Source organism: Rhinichthys klamathensis, unplaced genomic scaffold (genome assembly GCF_029890125.1).
Source record: "Rhinichthys klamathensis goyatoka isolate OS25496 unplaced genomic scaffold, OSU_Roscu_1.1 h1tg000578l_1, whole genome shotgun sequence".
NCBI lineage: Eukaryota > Metazoa > Chordata > Actinopteri > Cypriniformes > Leuciscidae > Rhinichthys > Rhinichthys klamathensis.
The window spans coordinates 2346533-2366389 of record NW_026607042.1 but is presented as its reverse complement, the minus strand read 5'-3'; the positions used below and the strand labels follow the sequence as shown (position 1 = coordinate 2366389).

At 41.0% G+C, this 19857-nt stretch overlaps 2 long non-coding RNA genes across 4 annotated transcripts; both read right to left on the bottom strand.

Moving 5' to 3' along the window:
- Window positions 1–937: 937 nt before the first annotated feature.
- LOC130075406 (uncharacterized) lies at window positions 938–7978 on the bottom strand. Its single transcript, XR_008805489.1, has 3 exons — window positions 7794–7978; window positions 1159–1200; window positions 938–1053 (listed from the first exon to the last, which is right to left on the bottom strand). It is a non-coding gene; the product is annotated as an uncharacterized LOC130075406 (long non-coding RNA).
- A 276-nt stretch (window positions 7979–8254) lies between these two features.
- On the bottom strand, window positions 8255–11417 carry LOC130075404 (uncharacterized). 3 transcript variants are annotated; one of them, XR_008805488.1, is made up of 4 exons: window positions 11315–11417; window positions 10361–10471; window positions 9750–9891; window positions 8258–8276 (listed from the first exon to the last, which is right to left on the bottom strand). It is a non-coding gene; the product is annotated as an uncharacterized LOC130075404 (long non-coding RNA). The 3 variants fall into 3 exon arrangements; XR_008805487.1 differs by lacking the exon at window positions 11315–11417 and having other exon boundaries at window positions 8255–8281; window positions 10361–10503; XR_008805486.1 differs by lacking the exon at window positions 11315–11417 and having other exon boundaries at window positions 10361–10503.
- Between the last annotated feature and the right edge of the window lie 8440 nt (window positions 11418–19857).

Sequence of the window (19857 nt, the reverse complement as noted above, 5' to 3'; positions counted from 1 at the left end):
TATTATTCAGTTTGGGTAGAAGTATATGCTGTTTTATAAAAAAAAAAAAATAGAAAATAAATATTTGTGTGTGCTGTAAAGTGGTTAGAAAAAATGAAATCGGAATCGGCTAAAATCGGTATCGGCAGGTCAAACTCGGAAAAATCGGAATCGGCCTAGAAAATTGTAATCGGTGCATCTCTAACCATTATGGGACTAAAGTGCATGAGGGAGTGTGCCTCAAAATGACCTCAGCAACACACTGGAAATAAAACCAAATTAAATTGCCTTCCAGTAAATGCATGTATTTGTACATTTCTTTCAAAACAGTGTTTTAATAAAAGTAAATAAAAGGATGTCTTGAACACTCTTCTGGCCCAACAACACTTTAGAGAACAAAACCCACAGACATTAAAGGTTGTATCAGCGATTTCAGGCCCAAACATAAATGATCACATTCATCTAATCTTTCCTAACGATCCGCTAGCTGGCCGCCCCATAAGTATGCCGTCCAAAAACCGCGTCTCTGTAGGCAGCCTAGGCTCTGAGATCTGCACACAAAAACAATGGGTTTCACCAACCACTCAAAACCAAAATAAACAGTGTTCCAACCAATCACCGACAGTTCCAACCAATCACCGCAAAATCTCAAACCACAACACCCCCACCTTTTGTGTGCAGATCTCAGAGCCTAGGCTGCCTACAGAGACGCGGTTTTTGGACGGCATACTTATGGGGCGGGCAGCTAGCGGATCGTTAGGAAAAATTAGATGAATGTGATCATTTATATTTGGGCCTGAAATCGCTGATACAACCTTTAATGGAAGGCGACACTGATCTCTCGAAGAGCTCTAAGAAGATTTCTTTTCCAAATAAAACTTCGGTTCCTCACGAAATCCCTTATATTTTGGGCCGTTCTTTCTCTCAGAACAGGGTCCTCTGCAGCCTTGCACTGCTCACACTCTGCCTTTGTTGCAAGGTGTCCCTTTGAAATATGGACTCTGAAATGTTTCATGACAGCATTCACTTCATTTGGGCTCCATGGCCTTTTCGCAATTCTCCTCAATTTGGTCTCTGTAAAACAAACAAACAAACAAACATATACATACACATATGTATACCTATACACCTATATGTATATACATGGAATAACTTTAATATACCCAAATGTTTAAATACCTCTGGAGTTCTCAGTTTCATCCTGATTCATTTGGCTTTTTCCTGAGGGGTAAAAAGCAACAATTAAAATATATTCCAGCCCTACAATCCAAACAGTTTCGGACCATGTGAAATATCAGCAGATAAGCACACAGGGAAAACTAGTCTCTGGTCCTGTGTAACATGAAAAGGACCACTTTACACTGAATTACTGTGGAAGATAGAAAATAAAATCAACATGTATCCTTTTTCTCAAATAAATATCTAAAATATATGCGCACACACATACCTGTGGAGCTGTCAGCCTCACCCAGGCCCATTTTTGTTTTTTCTAAGGGAAAAAAAAGCAACACACTATTCATCTTCTCTACACGGCAAACAGGTATATCATAATTATTATTATTATTATTATGTAAATATGAGGGCTCTGAACCAGTTCAAAGAATGAAAACAAAAACTGGGGAAAAACCAGAAACGATTACTTGAAATGACCATTAACTGGTTAATAATGGTGTTTTTTTTATTCTTTTTTCTGTTTAAAGGGTAATTCCACCGGTTGAGACATGAATATGTATTGAAAGTGGGTCATATATGTAGTAGAATAGTAGCATACATTTCTAATTTGGGTCCTTCTTGGCCGATAAAAGGCAGAAAATGACTTTTTAGTGCTTGTGGATTGTAGACAACAATCCCCATAGTGCATTGCAATGCTCAGCTCCGCAGGCCACTCCCACTACCCACCGCCTGGAAATCATTTCACACAATTTCTAGTGAAGAGTTACTTTGCGAACTAATTATTTGCTTTATCATGCTCGTTAGCTGAGATAGCTTATACCTGCGTGCATGAAGTTGTCTGGACTTGTGTTCTTCCACAGCTTTCTCAGTCATTTTTACCGTCCGTTTTTCACTGTCTTGTTCATCCATAACGAGCGAATGTTTACACACTTTATTAGTGCGAATATCAAAACCGTAGGGTGAGCTTAACACACACACTGCGTTCCACTTATTTATTTATTTCTCACACAGCGGCGCCCGCGACCATAGTCCTCTAGGTTTCGATTAACGATCCACAGCACAGCAAGGAAAGCTACGACTTAGTTTCACCGTGAAAGTTTCCTCCTTCCGGCTTTTATCTCGATATCGTACAGTAGAAATTGGCACCGCTGGAATGAAAAAGTTTCTGCCGGTGAAATCAAACGCACGGCACTGATCTGTGATGTGTCTGTTAGCGCATTAGGTCCAACCCCCTATGGGCGGGTTTGAAAGGGTGGGAACTAGAGCTTGTAGTCTTTACAGAAATCCCCCCCTCTTACACTTCCTCCTACAATGACGTAAAATGACGATTTTAGGAGGAAGTGAAAAAGGTAAATAGCGGATTTCTCTCGTCTCAGGGGAAAATGTGTTGCACGACCATTCAATAGTATGACTGGGTTTCTAACAATGATGCAGATAATGACATTTGCATGTAAGGCCAAGCCATTTTTTTGGACAAACAGACATATAAAACATGTAAGGAGGAGGCTGATACATGTAGATCTTGTCTATAAAGTCAAATAAATCAAATACACATTACATAATAAACATCAACATACCATTTCCTTTCCAGTCAAAGCTGAATCTCCTTTCTTTGCAACCATCTTTGATGTGGTCATCTGAAATCAGACAGAGCAATTGTATGCTGTTGTCATAAAATGGTTTCATTCTGATGCATAACATTTAACAAATTAGTATGAACGCGGATGTTATTTATGCTTTCCCTCCTAAAATGACCCTTAAAATGCAGATATTAGACAAGAAAATCTCCCTAAACGCAAACCCCTCCCCGCTAGCTGAGGACAGGATGAATTTTACCAACTAAAAAAAGCCCTGTTCAAACTAAAAACTATATATCTATTAAATTATAGGCCTAAAAAATCCTCTCAGTATTAAAGAATAGCAGAGTCTACACCACAGCTTACACGATAACAACACAGAGAAACAAAAACAAAAAAATCACTTTCAGAACGATTTTACCAGCTGAGAAACGCTAGAAACATTGGCAGTAGGGGTGTAACGATACCCTAATGACACGATTCGATACATATCACGATACGATATTATAGAGATACTCCAAGACGTGGTAAAAGGGTAACTTTTTTTTAACTGTTGATTAAAATGCCTAATTAAACTCTGTAAACTTGATTGTTTCCCCTCACACAGAAATTTTTATTTTGGGTGTACTGTCCACAATACACATTGTCACTATCCACAATATATATTGTTGCATTTTTGTATTGCGATACATTGCTTAATTGACAGCCAATCGGAATCAATTCTGCTATAACATGCTTCAGTATATAAGCGGCAGTCAAAGATGCGATCACAATAAACAGAGCGTTACCGTCTGCTGGTTGGACCCTAACACAGTTATGGTTGGTGTGAATGGGCCTTAACAGTTTACGTCTCTATGACTGAAAGTCACAAAGCATATCCAGATTGAAAAGTGTGCATATTGGGTCTACAGCTTACCCACAATAAAGAAGCAGCCGACACATACCCAAAGCAACATCTTTTCCACAAACCCTAACCCTGACATGATGGTCCTCCTCGTAGTGGAGAACTGTCCTTATATTTCAGGTCAGTGTCATGCCCATCCCCCAACGCACGAGTTATGAAAATGAATGAACCGATTCCATTTTACACAAAGGAACAAATATTATCCAACAGATTGACTTAATTTATATCAATCTGTATAATAATTCCAATCGCAATTTCAAAAGCAGTTATGTTAAAAAAAAACTAGAAAAAAAAACTTCATGGGGTTCCATATAGGCTACAGAAAGAGTTTTTAAAAACATGGTTGTGTAACAAGGTGCGATTTGCTGGTGGGGGATTTCCCCCCTCCACAGTAATCAATGCTATAGCCTAATTTACCAATAGACCATATCAAATATATTATATATTTTTAAAAATATGCAACACGCACGTTTAAACAACAAACGATACAATCTGAACTGGCGCTTCTGCTCCTGTATTGAGAGATAACATGCAGCGCGTTTCAGCTATGATCCTGGTTCCAGTGGCCTTAATACATTCACGGCTTTTCAGAATGTCACAAAGCGTTTTGAGATGTTTTTGAACGAAATATTGATCGTTTATAATTAAGTGTTTTGGCACACCGAGTGGCGCTACGCATTGTTCTAAAATTGGGTTTTATTCTGGCATGTTGAACTAGAGTTCGACAAACGCGGCGGCACTTTCACTTGAATACATTTTTTTCTCATTACAGCTAAAAGAACTTAAAAGGCTAGCCTACTCCGTAATTTTTGGTCATACAGATAAGATATCATCTTTTTTTAAACTGTAAAAGGTCTACAATATGCTAACGATAAAACGTTTTCTCGCTCATGTGAACGAACACACTGGAGAAACAAACGTTTGGTCATTTCACAAAGAGTAAAATCATGGCCGAGTGGAAGAACTTACGGTTCGATCATTTAGATGACACGGGTTCAAATCCCGAACAAACTTGGTACTTTTGTAAATTTTATATTAGCCTATTAATGCATTTTATATCCGATTATTAATGCAGAGAGATTTGTCTAGTTCTAAAACTCTGTTACACCATATAGTTTTTGCTTATATTTATAAAATAAAATTGCCAATCATTTCCATTTTACACTGGAACAAATAGTATCCAACAGAATGACTTTACATCTGTATAATAATACCAATCGTAATTTATAAATAGCTATAGCCTATATACATTTTTGGGATTCCCTATAGGCTATAGGCTACTTCACCAATATACCATATACAATATATAAAATAGAGATATGCAACAGGCACGTTTAAACGACAAACAATAAAATCAAAACCAGCGTTTCAGTTGTTCATTAGTTCCAGTGGCCTTAATGCATGCACGGCTTTTCAAAAGGTCACAAAGCGTTTTGAGATTATTTTGAATGAAATATTGAAGTTTATAATTAAGTGTTTTGGCACACCACGCCGAGTGTCGCTATTGTTCTAAAGTCGGGTTTTATTCTGGCATGTTGAATTAGAGTTCGACAAACACGGCGGCGCGTTCATTTGGATTTATTTTTCTCATAACAGCTAAAATAACTTAATAGGCTACTCCGTATTTTTTGCCTACATCGTTCAAAACTGTAAACTTCTATTCATATTAGGCTAACAACATTTTAGCTGTCGTCTCGTCTCTGTCTCCGAGAACTGCGCGTCACAAAAATGAACCGAAAACCACTTGCCTCAGCTCAGTCACGATAAGAAATCGGCTATGTCTAAAGCCTTTAAATGTCTAAATATTTAATAAATGTTATCTGATTATGTAATCCATCTGAAACTGAGAGGTACAGAGGATCTACTCAAACATGTTTAGCTATGATGTGAGCGCTTCCCAACGAGGAAAGGACAAGGCAAGGGGGAAAATCTCGCTCTAATTAAATGTAGGCTAAATCGCCCTGAATTAAAATGTAAAAGCAGATCAAATAATTTTTGTAGAAATGTTGCTATATTGTTTCATTTAAGTTCATAATTATTCTATAAATGTTATTTAGTTTAACAGCAGCACAACAAAGCACTGTGGTTCGAGGTTTATTTGAATAAAAAAGAACAACTTATTGAAATTGAATGAATTATTGAAATGAAATATTTAGTAATAAAGTTTCATGACAGAAATATCACTACATGTAGCTTACATTATTTAATTCCTTCATTATCAACACTTTAATAGTCTAATGCTAGAATAGCGGTTTAAGTGTGAATTGCGACTTCTTTTTGTTGTAAGTCAGTCTCAGACTCAGAGAGCCTGTGGGGGGGTTGGAGGGACAGTGGCTTTATCGGCACAATAGGTGTTAATGTTCCTCTTTCATATGGAGATGTCGGATAGCCAGCCTGCAGGCAAAGGCTAAATTCTTATAAATCTCTCGGTGTGTCCAAATGTAGGCCCTATATCTTATTAAATATTGTAGTTTATTTTTTGTATTTAAAGTTTTCACACAAAATTTCAATTAAAGTGTTCAATCCAGTTGTTTCAACTGGTTTTGTAGAGTTTTAGAGTTTTAGAATGAGCACTGTGTATGATTGTCAACAATCTGGCATTATCTAAACATTAACTGTTGACTAAACACATTCATGCCACAGCAGATACAGAGCTCTTTAATTCAACCTCGTTTTATTGTAAGGTGAATTCAACAAGGCATGCTGTGTCTTTGAAGCAACAAAGGCTTAATAATTTGTTACAGTTTTTTTTTTTTGGAGGGAGGGAGGGAGACAAAATAAACTTGCTAAAAAGAGATCCAGCACGAGAGACAGGCAAAGAAAAACGCATGTTCTTAATTTATGTGGCTTTGGACTATTTTCGTTTTGTACTGTTTTAATTGTTTAATTTAGCTGAAATTCCTTTGGCAATACAAATTTAAAATGTTGCAAGAATAAGATTCTGTGTTTCTTACATTCTTCAAAATTTGCGATGGGTTTCAAACTTAATTAATTGTAGTGTTCTTTTACATTTTCATTTGTTTTTATATTGAAAGTAATACTATTTAGTTAGTCTGTCAAGTCAACAAAATCAGTCTTTTCTGATTTGTTCAATGTATGGATCTGTTTTGAAAAATTTCTCCCGTTGCTATGGCCAGGTATCACTCACTGTCAGTCAACTCAATTTCGTGAATGATTCACAAAACAATAATTTAGCAGATTAAAGACAAGCTTCATTATTTTCATTTTCTGACGCGATCAGCTTTCTTTTTTTATTTATTTTCATTTCCCTCATCAGCTTTGTCGTGCAGCGGACATGGAATGTAGCAAATTTACGTTAATGTGGCATTGATAATTAAACAAAACGCTTGACATTAAATAAATAAACAGTTAATGAACTCGCTAATAAACAGTTACCTATTTAAGCATCAAGAACGGTAAAACATAAATGAAGTCGGCCAACATTGAGATGAGTTGGCTACATTGAGATTGGATCTCGGATCGCTTGAAGCTCCGTGAGGCTCATGTTGTTGCGTTAACCACTGAGCTACCGCCTGAACGCTATTAAATTACGTCTTATGCTCTTCCAGACCCTCATTGATAGCCTAATATATTTCTGTTGCAATGTTTTATGTTGTAATGTTTTCACTATTTATTCAATTTAATTTCAGTATTGTGATTATGAATTCGTTTAACTACAATGTTTCACTTGAATTCATCTTTTACAAGCTTTCAATCGCTCTGAATGAGTCGCGGCGCGGCGGTAGATTACGCAATAGAGAGAATAAACTGACACCTTGATTGTAGCGCCTCTTAGCGGTAAAAGGCAGCAAATACACATCCGAATTTTACCCCCGCGGCAGTAAAAGTATTATTCTTGTTGAGTACCAACTGTACCCAAAGCAACATCTTTTCCACAAACCCTAACCCTGACATGATGGTCCTCGTAGTGGAGAACTGTCCTTATATTTCAGGTCAGTGTCATGCCCATCCCCCAACGCACGAGTTATGAAAATGAATGAACCGAGCAATGTACATTTTACTCGAATTTGAGACGTCACAACAGCGTCTTTAAGACGACAGTCCACGTCAACCAGTCTAGCATGATGCCCAACCATCCTACACTTAACATTGCCTGTGTCAAAGAGAAGAAAACAATGAAGGAACATGCGCTCACTTACTTTCTGTTTCACTGATGAGGAAGGATTCACACTGCATTCAGTCACAGCCACTGATGTCTCGTCACACAATTCCTGTAATTATGAGAAAGACAGGTACAACACTGAGGCAAGGATGTTTGCCAATTGGTCACCGCAACTAATTCTAGTATCAACCAAAGACTAAATATCTAGTGTCCCTTTCATGGCTCCGTCGTGCACAAAGCAGACGTGCAGAATTTTTTTTAATAATCTGCATCATATAAAAAACTAACATTCATGAAATACAGAACATGGTTGACTTTCAGTGATAAAGTCTTTAAGAGACTCACCCTTAAACGCGAAGGCCAAGAGGAATCCCCATAGTTGTATGTGACCTCCTCATCTGGAAAGATATGTCTTATACTAAACAGACACAGGTGTGGCCTTCCGTCAACAATGATTGTCTTGACTTTGCAATTTGGATTTTTGTCATCATCATTCCTCCACCGTCCTCTTTTGTTGCATCTATGCTGTGATAAAAATAGTGCAGTAAGAAACTTAAAACATAGACACACACTGAAACATACGGTTCTAACTGAACATTTGGGTTAGGCTAACCTTGGCCTATTTAACCTATATTCAAATACACATTGTGAAAGTTAACTTGACTTCCTAAGAATTTAATAGGTCAGATGATCCACTTAAGGTAAAAAAAATAATACCCCAGTTGAACAATAACCATGTTATTGATTATCACTAACTAATAAGTTCCTAATGTTATGAGAACCCTAGCAAATCTGCTATTGTAATAGTGCGGCACGATTAATCTTATCGCAATCGTAATCGCGATGTCAAGCCTGTGCGATTATATGGCGCAAAATGCTGCAATTTTATGTAAAATAAACAATGGGCTGTTAACGCAATTAACGCAGCATCTGTTATTTTTTGTCATCTTTTGGCTAGTGTTACATGATAATGCTCTCATGCGATTGCTTAAAACCATTCATGCGAGACAAGTCAAAAGAGAGCGCGCTGAATGTCCGACTGTGACTCACAGAAAGACACGCGCCAGAATACAGTTCTCTTTCGCTCTTGAACGAACAACAACACACACAATTATGCCAAAATGTCGTTTGTCGAGTATCTTCATAACATAAGAGCAGTCTTATGATGGACGTATAGAGTTGTGAGAGGATGAGGCGCATGTGAGATCCGTGTCTCTGTCATCAGCGGCTGCTCTTAAAGGGCCAGCAGCCAAAGCTTTCTGTCAGTAAAGTTAATCACAGAACAAAGGGGACAGAGAAAATTACTCACTGCTCTTGACTAAAGAACTTATGTAGCTTTAATAAGGATTAGTCTATTTATTATTTATGCAGCGCAGAGTCTGCATACTTGCTGTTTGATAACTTTATTAAATTTCTGCATACCTGTTAGACAGGAAGGGCACAGGTAAATATGACATGTCATTTATAATGGGTTTATGTGAGGATTATTTGAAGTTCACTTAAATTAAAAGCTGTTATATTTTTTGACGTCTAATAAATGTTTTTTTTTTTAAATTATAGCTTTCAATTGTAATGATGGAATCACTGTAATGTCGGATGGCTATAATTAATGTTTTAAATGGGGGTGGATTAATTTTTATCCAGACATCAATGGCTTAGATGTTATCAATCATTTAGTTGTTGTTGCTAGTTTGAGTTGAGAAATACACATTTCAGAATTATCACTAATCTGTGTGTGCATTTTGCTTTAGAACCAAGCAAGTTGACTCATGAAACCATTTGTTTATTATATCGCAATCGCATATTCCAATTGCAATATTGACCTCAATAATCACAATGACATTTTCCCCAAATCGTGCAGCCCTATATTGTAATAATAATAGTAATAATAATAAATCATAATCATAACTGTTTTTATTAGAATGACATGCAACTAGTTTGCTCTGAATATGAACCAAAAATAAATAAACCAAAAAAGAAACAGCCAGCTTACCAATAACGTGTTCCATTCCATGTGAAGTCAAACAAGTAGTTGCCTTGAACATCTTTAACATGTTTACTTTGAGAGAGAATCCCACGGTATTCAACAACAAAGGTGGATGGTTCAATGTGCTCAAGTGCAAACACACCTCTCCCTAAAAGGGCAAAAAAAAATATAATAATACAAATAAAACATGAATCCAAGTGCACCTATATGTTACACAGCTAACCAACCTATCCTTTTAAAGAGTTAAATCCTGTAAAACTGTGTAATGTAATATGAGGTGCAGGAAATAAAAAAAATAAAAAAAATAATCAAGCATTGGTTTTCACTGTGATATAGCCTACTAGTTGAATTTGGTTACACTATTCTCCGTATACATAGTTTTATGTATTTATTTTAAAATAATAATTATAAAAAAATTGTTTAAAGTTTTTTTTTCATCTCTTAACCTTTATGAAAATGAGCGGCTTACCCAAGGGTAAAATGTGTGAATGTGAAAGATCATGTCCAGACTGCCAGCAATAGGCCTACTTTTCATTCTTACAAGTGCATGCCTACTTTATGATTTGATTTGCCTGCAGTCTGAACATAGTCAAATTGCCTTGTGGTGCACAATTTACCTTTGAATGTGTTGATTTGTCGTCCCTCAATGAAGGCTTTGTCTTTGCCCGACAATATGTGTTCTTTTGCATCCTGCTCAGGTTTTATTCTCTTCTTTCTTAACATGTTGACTGAAAACATTCCAGACAACATAATTAGTATGTATTTATAAATATATAAATATAAATAGATAGATAGATAGATAGATAGATAGATAGATAGATAGATATGCTTAATATACAGTACATTATTGTCAGACTTTAGTCTATATCAATAAATACAACATTTTACACAGAAATAGTTGATCAGTGAGGTTTTGAGGCTTGTTACTTTTGATAAGAAACAGTCTCCGATTTCAAATTCAGTCCATTTTATCACTCTTTAATGTGGCGCCTCAGATCAAATGAAGCTAAACTCGTTACTTAGAAAAATTAACTATAGAGAGAAAGTTTTAGAAAATGTTACATGTATTACACCTGATTTACATTAAAATAATAAATGTAAAATCGAATAGGAAATAGAATCGAAAGCACGTGAATTAAAATTGAATGGAATCATAAAATGTCTGCTAATATCCAGCCCTAAAATGAATCAACCAGATAATTTTGGCAAGTCATTCTAATGACAGTAACGTTACATTAATGAAAGTATACTTTTACATTAGTCTCGTTTCTGTTTATTTAATATATTTCTGTATCTTACTGTATTAAACTGTAAATTCATCCACTCAACTTTACCAGTCATCATGATGACAACATAGATTTGATTTATTTCAAAATGTAAATTAATTCTCTCAAGCATCCATGGAGATGTATCTTTCATCAACTAATACTAATACTAGTATCCAACTGCTTATGGACTTATATTAGCCACGTTTAGTGGCCACGTTTAAAGTAATGCTAACGTTATTAAAAACTGTCTGACTCACGACACTTAACTCCATAAAGGTAGAATATATAAATAAACGCACTTACCTTCCTCGTGATAAAGTGAAAATCTCCCACTATAGCTCGTCAACTTCGCTCGAATTCTGCTAATTAATCTTTCATGATGATGATTAATCTTCTGATTAATCACACCGTCACACCACACGTCTGCGATAGAAGATCAGAGGCGCAGGCGCGCTGACTTTGACGGATGTGAAATGCAGCCAATCACTGACGAGGATTCCAGCAGCCAATCACTGACGAGGATTCCAGCGTTCCACCAATGAATCGCGCTTGGGCGTGGTCTGGGTGTATGAAATGTGTATGATACTGCAGTAGCGTCGAATTTCACATAGAGGGAGATTATACACTCTGAGCGACTCTGAGCATACACTGTCACACACTGAAAAACGGGTACAACGGATTTATAAGGACATATTGAGAAAAAGCGGGAGGTGGTTAGGCGCAGCGTGAAATGCCTTTCTACACTGCTCGACTTATGAGGACAGTAGTGCTGTCCTCGTAGTTACGGCATGTCCTCATAGAGTCGGTATGTATCCATGGTTTTTGTCCTCATAATCCGGTCGCACCAACGCACACACACACACACACACACACACACAGTGACACAAATCAAAACCAAAGAAATTGGGGGAGGAGATCGTCTGAAAAACAAAACATAAATTTAGTTAACCGCTCATCGAGTAACTGCAGCACTATCAGGAATTGTGGTGATAAATGGACTCGCACCCATGTCAACATCCCAGGATTCTGCCGGCGCTAACCCGAATGGTGCCAAATCAGCAACGACGGGAGGCTGTACTTCTGAAAAACAAACCATCTATGTAGTTGACCACTTATCGATTATCTGTCTGCAGCACTATTAGGATTGTGATGACACGGGGGATTCATACCTGTAGCGGCCTCCAGGTCTTTGGGGCTGCACAGCGCCGCCAGGCCATCAAATGTTTCAAACAGCTCGTCTGAAAAACAAATAGTGGGTTAGTGGGGTGGGTGGGGTGGGTGGGATGGTGGGGGTGGGGGGGGGGGGAGGGGGTCCTGGGGGCAATATGCTCTCTGTCGCCCACTAGAGGTGTCCGAATAACCCCTATTCCATGGCAAGTGGGTAAGGATCCGTGAATAGCGGTGTTATTAATAAAGGCCCACTCGTCTACAAGATAGTGGGCATCTGTCATCCAAATTCACCCTACGATCCCTCCGGGGCATTATGCGTCCATTGTCAGTTTATTTGTATGGGCTTTTATCCACGAACCCACGTTTGGCACTACCTCTAAACAGATGGGAAGAAATCAAGAGATTCCTGCATTTCAATGATAATGATGATCAACCAGGTCGTTTTGATGACAACTTTGATGAGCTGTTCAAGATCCGACCCTTGATTACTCATCTTGTCTCTAAAATGAATGCAATACCCATGTCAGAGAAGCTGAGCGTTGATGAGCAAATGGTCCCATTTAAGGGACGAAATCGCCTGAAGCAATATCTCCCCAAGAAGCCCAAAAAATGGGGGTATAAGCTAATGGTCTTGGCTGGCTCTGATGGTATTCCACACAACATTGAAGTGTACACTGGGAAAGTAGTGCAGCCCCCCCAGTTGGTAGATATAGGAGCCAGTGGAAATGTTGTCCTCCGCCTCGCTCAACCAGTACCACAACAGAAAAATTACAAGCTGTACTTTGACAACTGGTTCACCAGTGTCCCACTACAACTGGAGCTAGCTCGTCAAGGGGTGCACTGTCTTGGCACTGTTCGCTCCAATAGATTACCAGGCAGCAACATGGTTTCTGATGCTGAGCTGAAAAGATCTGGCCGAGGGTCTTTCCAAGATAGAGAGACAGCATTTGTTGGCGATACCACTTTGCATGCAGTCAAGTGGTATGACAACCGCTCAGTGACCCTACTGAGCGATTATGTGGGAGCACACCCAGTCACTCATGTCCAGCAATGGGACAGAAGTAGTAAGGCGGTCATTGATGTCCCCTGTCCGGCTGTTGTAAGAGACTATAATAAGCACATGGGAGGGGTTGACCTCCTCGACTCTCTTATAGCCCTATACCGGACCAAAATTAGATCTAAAAAGTGGTATCACCGTCTGGTTTTCCACTTTCTAGACATGATCGTGGTGACCTGCTGGTTGCTGTACAAACAGGATTGTAAATGCAATGACCTGTCAAATGCTGAGGTCATGCGGTTGTATGCATTCAAATCCTACATTGCACAGGGACTCTGCAAATCTGGGAAAAGTCTGGAGAAGAAAAGAGGCAGGCCCACTGGTGGGATTTCAAATGAGTATGAGGCAAAGAAGAGGAGGCAGGGACCCACTGCTCCAATCCCAGTCCCAGATGTGCGGATGGATGCTACAGCCCACTGGATCATCATGAGTGAGAAGAAGGGCAGGTGCAGGGTACCAGGCTGCAAAGGCACTCCGAAAGCTAAATGCAGGAAGTGTGATGCCCACCTCTGCTTCACAAGCACTACCAACTGATTCTTTAAATTTCACACAGAGTGAGAAAGTTGTAAGAAAACACTGAACAGTGCAAACAGGGTCTACAGTGTTTTTAAAAAGAAAACTACCACTGTTTGATGTGTGTGTATGGACTGACAAAAAAGTTGTAGTCAAATTAAATACTTGTTACTTGTTAAAACATATTTGAAGTGTTTTTTTTAAAAAACTACCACTGTTTGATGTGTGTATATTGACTGACAAACGTTTTAGTCAAATAAATTACTTGTTACTTGTCCAGACATATTTAAAGTGTTTTTAAAAAACAAACTACCACTGTTTGATGTGTGTATATGGACTGACAAACGTTTTAGTCAAATAAATTACTTAAGACATATTTGAAGTGGCCATCTGTCATGAAGGTGGTTGAAGCAAGGGAGGAAGCAGGATCCAAATGCAGCACACTTTATTAACTAAACTACAAACTATACAAACTCACAGCAGGAAATAGGACTCAGGGACAGAACAACCAACATCCATGTTACAACATCAATGGGGTGGGGGGGCGGGCGCCCTGAAGGCTGGCCAGGGCGTGGCCAAACTGGGACAGGAAGCCTCCAGGGCGGATCAGGAAGTGCAGGCGGCCAGGGCGGGGCAGGACGTGCAGGCGGCCAGGGCGGAGCAGGACGTGAAGGCGGCCAGGGCGGAGCAGGACGTGGCCAGGGCGGAGCAGGCGTGGCGTGATCAGTCTCTGGCTGGGCAGACGTGACGTGAACGGTCTCTGGCTGGGCAGACGTGACGTGAACGGTCTCTGGCTGGGCAGACGTGACGTGAACGGTCTCTGGCTGGGCAGACGTGACGTGAACGGTCTCTGGCTGGGCAGACGTGACGTGGACGGTCTCTGGCTGGGCAGACGTGACGTGGACGGTCTCTGGCTGGGCAGACGTGACGTGGACGGTCTCTGGCTGGGCAGACGTGACGTGGACGGTCTCTGGCTGGGCAGACGTGACGTGGACGGTCTCTGGCTGGGCAGACGTGACGTGGACGGTCTCTGGCTGGGCAGACGTGACGTGGACGGTCTCTGGCTGGACGGTCTCTGGCTGGACGGTCTCTGGCTGGACGGTCTCTGGCTGGACGGTCTCTGGCTGGACGGTCTCTGGCTGGACGGTCTCTGGCTGGACGGTCTCTGGCTGGACGGTCTCTGGCTGGACGGTCTCTGGCTGGACGGTCTCTGGCTGGACGGTCTCTGGCTGGACGGTCTCTGGCTGGACGGTCTCTTTGGCCCTCCGCACTGACATCAGCGGCGGCTGTGCCATGGTGGACATCAGTCCTGGACGCCCATAGACCGACGTGTTGGCAAGCTTAAAGGCTGACGTAACGATAAGGACAGGCTGAGGGAATACTGCAGGCTCACGGAGCTCCTCCTCCACGGCCACAGTAAATGAAGAATCGCTCAGGAAAAGGGCCAGGTTGATATACCTTTTTAGCGTCCAGCCGGTATAGACCTCCGGCATCATCTGAGCGATCTTCTCGTCCAGCCCGCTCCGGAACAGATCCATGAGCTGGGCATCATCCAAATATGCTAAATGGCAGCACGCCCAGAAATCCTTCACATACCTTTCAATGCCCTGGCTATCTTGGAACATTGAGGAAAGGAACTTCTTCAGGGCCTGGTTGCTTGTGGCTGCTGGACTCATTTCGGTGAGTTCTTCTGTCATGAAGGTGGTTGAAGCAAGGGAGGAAGCAGGATCCAAATGCAGCAGTAGTACTTTTATTAAATAAACTAAAGACTAGACAGACTCAAAAACTCAGACATACAGAATGACACAACCAACATCAAACAACATCAAGAACCCACAAACACTGTAACAAGATGCAGGGTTTAAATGCAGAGACTAACAAGCTAAACAAGATGACGTGGTTAATCAGAAACACCTGGGGATACTAATAAACTAGAAAAACTACAAAGGACTACAAAACATGACACAGAACAGGAAATAACTAAAGTTCACACAAGACAAGGGAAACACAGACAGGAATCATTACATAATTAAGGGGGGCATGATTTCTAATTTTTATTAAGTTCAAAAAAATAATTCATGCATTAGAGGGTTAATGGAGCAACAAATTATTTACAGTGTAGCAAGATAATATAAAACTCATTTACCAGTAATGAAGGAGTTGCTGCGACTGGTCCCTGGCTTTTGGTTTAAGGAAGAGCTGAACGCAGGGATGCCCTCCACAATGGGTCGTTCACATTTAACCCAAGCTCCAGCTCTTCTGTGGGGTATAATGTGGGGGTGCAGGAACACCACCTGTTTGTTTCTGCTCCGCCTTTTTCTTGGTTGCTGTTATAAACTGACAAACACATCATTTAACATGTTTTTGGTAAAAGAGACTGAACAGTAGAAGTAGAAAAGATTACCATTTTGAAGAATATTCTTGTACTTCACTTTTACTTGTTACCATGTTCTACTGGGTCCTGAGGTGGCTCTGACATTAAAGGGGTCATATAATGCCATTTTTGTACAAGCTAAAATGATTCTTTAGGGTCTAAATTAAAAGTGTGTAATATACTTTAATTAAATATTCTCATTAGTATTGTAAGAAAACACTTATTTTTAGAGGTCGACCGATAGTGGATTTTACCGATACCGGTATTTAGGTTTGACCATGCATGCCGATAACCGATTATTCAACCGATATTTTTTCAAATGGATACTGGATTAAAAACAAACACTCCAAGTAAAACAGTGCTGAACTGAAATGTGCTAAATTAAATAAATATATTAAAATGAATATATTAAAATGAGAACTTCTACAGAACAAACTCTACAGAAAATAAATTAAATATTAAAATATTACAGGTCAAATATGTGTTTTTTAGCTATAACCTAGACACATTTGTAAATTTCATAGGTAACACTTTGCAAGTCCCATTTGTTAACAAGGATGTAATCTAGCTTTCATGAACTAGCATCATGCAATATACAATATACAGTTTTACTGCATGCATTATTATTTGAGCAATACAATTGTACCTTGATCGTTCATGTTAGTTTATAGTACATTAACTAAGGTAATAACAGATCAAATTAAAATTAAAACTCAATTTAAAATTTATTACTAAATGTTGAAATTAACAAACAGTGAATAATTATTCTACAACACTTATTAACCTTAGTTAATGCTAGAAATGGAATCTTATTGTAAAGTGTTACCATTTCATATAAATCCCAAGAGTCATGCTTAAAGATGGCCATATTTAAATAACTCCAAAGGTCATAGCATTAAAATTACATAAATGTAGACCTATATTGTATGTATAGTCTCTCACTTTATTTGCTTCTCTTTTAGAACACTTGATGATTATCTAATCAAAATAACAATATTAAAGTGATACAAAAATAACTGAAATCGAATGCTTTCTGATTTGTTTGTTTCTGTCGGCTGCATGAACATGTTGAGAAAGCAATCACGTCACTAGCTTTAAATATGCAACTTCGCCGGCTAATGAATGCATAAAAGTGACCAGCCGGATATAAACTAATGGAAATAGATGGTAACAATTGCGACATAAAACATTTGGGTCAGGTCTGCGTGTGTTTTTGTCACATTGCTTTAATCGCTTGAGGTAGCCGTTACTAAAGTTATTCCTCTCAGACTCGACAGCAAACATACTGCTGTTATTTCTCTGCTAATGCAGCATCTAGTCAATAAATTAATTACTTTATAATGATATGCCAATATGTACTTTAGTGTTCTGTATTCATACCGTTTCGCTGTCTGTGTTTTAAACGCGCATCTGAAGTGTCAGCGTGTCACGAACACACACAGGGGACAGAAAATCCAAGAGCAGTTGTTTTAATAGGGTAATCCAAATCGTAGTCTTCCATGCAGGGGTCAATTCCAAATAATCAAGCAGTTCAAAACCAAGAAACAAAACATGACCAGACAAGAAACCAACCATAAAGTGTGAGGACATCTAACAACGACTCCGTGCACATACTGACACAGACAGGGAATATATACACACGGATCTAACAAGACTAACAATGAACAGCTGGGACAATGATTACAGGCAACAGCTGAGTGCAATGAACAGAGATAAGTGACAGACAGAATGCTGGGAATTGTAGTCAATGTGAAGGACACCGTGAAAACGAGACACAAACCAGACACTGTGACATAACCCCCCCTCTACGGAGCGGCTACCAGACGCTCCAAGTTAACACTACACAACAAGACAAAAACATAGTCCAGGAGGGAGGTGGAACGGTGGAGGACCAGGGGGAGGGATGGGGGGCCAGGTCCATGAAGGGGAACAGGAACAGGGGGTGACGGTTTAGCCGGTGGCCAGGGCGAAGCAGACAGTCCATCGGGCGGCCAGGGCGAAGCAGACGACCTATCGGGTGGCCAGGGTGAAGCAGACGACCCATCGGGCGACCAGGGCGGAGGCATCAGTCCATCGGGTGGCCAGGGTGGAGACTTTCCCTCTGGCGCCCACGGCGGTGAAGACCCTCCAGCAACAGACACCGGCTCAGGAACAGCAACAGACACCGACCCGGCGGCGGCCATTCTGTCTGGGGACACTGGAACAGGCTCAGGAACAGACACTGGCTCCGGCTCAGGAACAGACACTGGCTCCGGCTCAGGAACAGACACTGGCTCCGGCTCAGGAACAGACACTGGCTCCGGCTCAGGAACAGACACTAAAACTGTAACAGCCACAAGAACAGACACAAACACAGAAACAAACACTGGCTCTGGCTCTGGAACAGGCACTGGCTCTGGCTCTGGAACAGGCACTGGCTCCGACTCTGGAACAGGCACTGGCTCCGACTCTGGAACAGGCACTGGCTACGGCTCTGGAACCAGGGACACAAAAGGTCTGAAGGGTCTTTCCAGGATCCGTGCCAGATGCTCCAGATAGTTGCTCGGTATTCCCCCGGCTGCGAGAATGGGTCTCTCCTGATCTGTCTCTGGCTTTGGAACAGGCACTGGCTCCAGCTCTGGAACAGCAGACACCGGCTCCGGCTCTGGAACAGCAGACACCGGCTCCGGCTCTGGAACAGCAGACACCGGCTCCGGCTCAGGAACAGCAGACACCGGCTCCGGCTCAGGAACAGCAGACACCGGCTCCGGCTCAGGAACGGACACTGGCTCCGACTCTGGAACAGCGAGCACAGGCACGTCCAGGATCCGAATCAGATGCTCCAAATAGTCCATCCGTGCCCTCGCGGCCACGCGAATGGGCATCTCCTGATCCGTCTCTGACCGGGTAGACGTGGCGTGGACAATCTCTGGCAGGGTAGACGTGACATGACCATTCTCTGACTGGGCAGACGGAACGTGAACAGTCTCTGGCTGGGCAGACGGGACGTGAACAGTCTCTGGCTGGGCAGACGGAACGTGAACAGTCTCTGGCTGGGCAGACAGGACGTGAACAGTCTCTGACTGGGGAGACGGGACGTGAACAGTCTCTGGCTGGGCAGACGGGACGTGAACAGTCTCTGACTGGGGAGACGGGACGTGAACAGTCTCTGACTGGGCAGACGTGATGTGAACAGTCTCTGACTGGGCAGACGGGACGTGAACAGTCTCTGACTGGGCAGACGGAACGTGAACAGTCTCTGACTGGGCAGACGGAACGTGAACAGTCTCTGACTGGGCAGACGGGACGTGAACAGTCTCTGACTGGGCAGACGTGACGTGAACAGTCTCTCGACCACCTCCTCCACAGCGACCTCCACGGGTCCCGCGAAACTTGACCAATCGTGTCCCCTTAAAAAACTCCCTTCTCTCCCGCTCGGTGGCTGGGGAAGAGATGTGATAAAACATACTGCTGGATTCAGTTTGACGGAGTCGTTCTGTCACGAACACACACAGGGGACAGAAAATCCAAGAGCAGTTGTTTTAATAGGGTAATCCAAATCGTAGTCTTCCATGCAGGAGTCAATTCCAAATAATCAAGCAGTCCAAAACCAAGAAACAAAACATGACCAGACAAGAAACCAACCATAAAGTGTGAGAACATCTAACAACGACTCCGTGCACATACTGACACAGACAGGGAATATATACACACGGATCTAACAAGACTAACAATGAACAGCTGGGACAATGA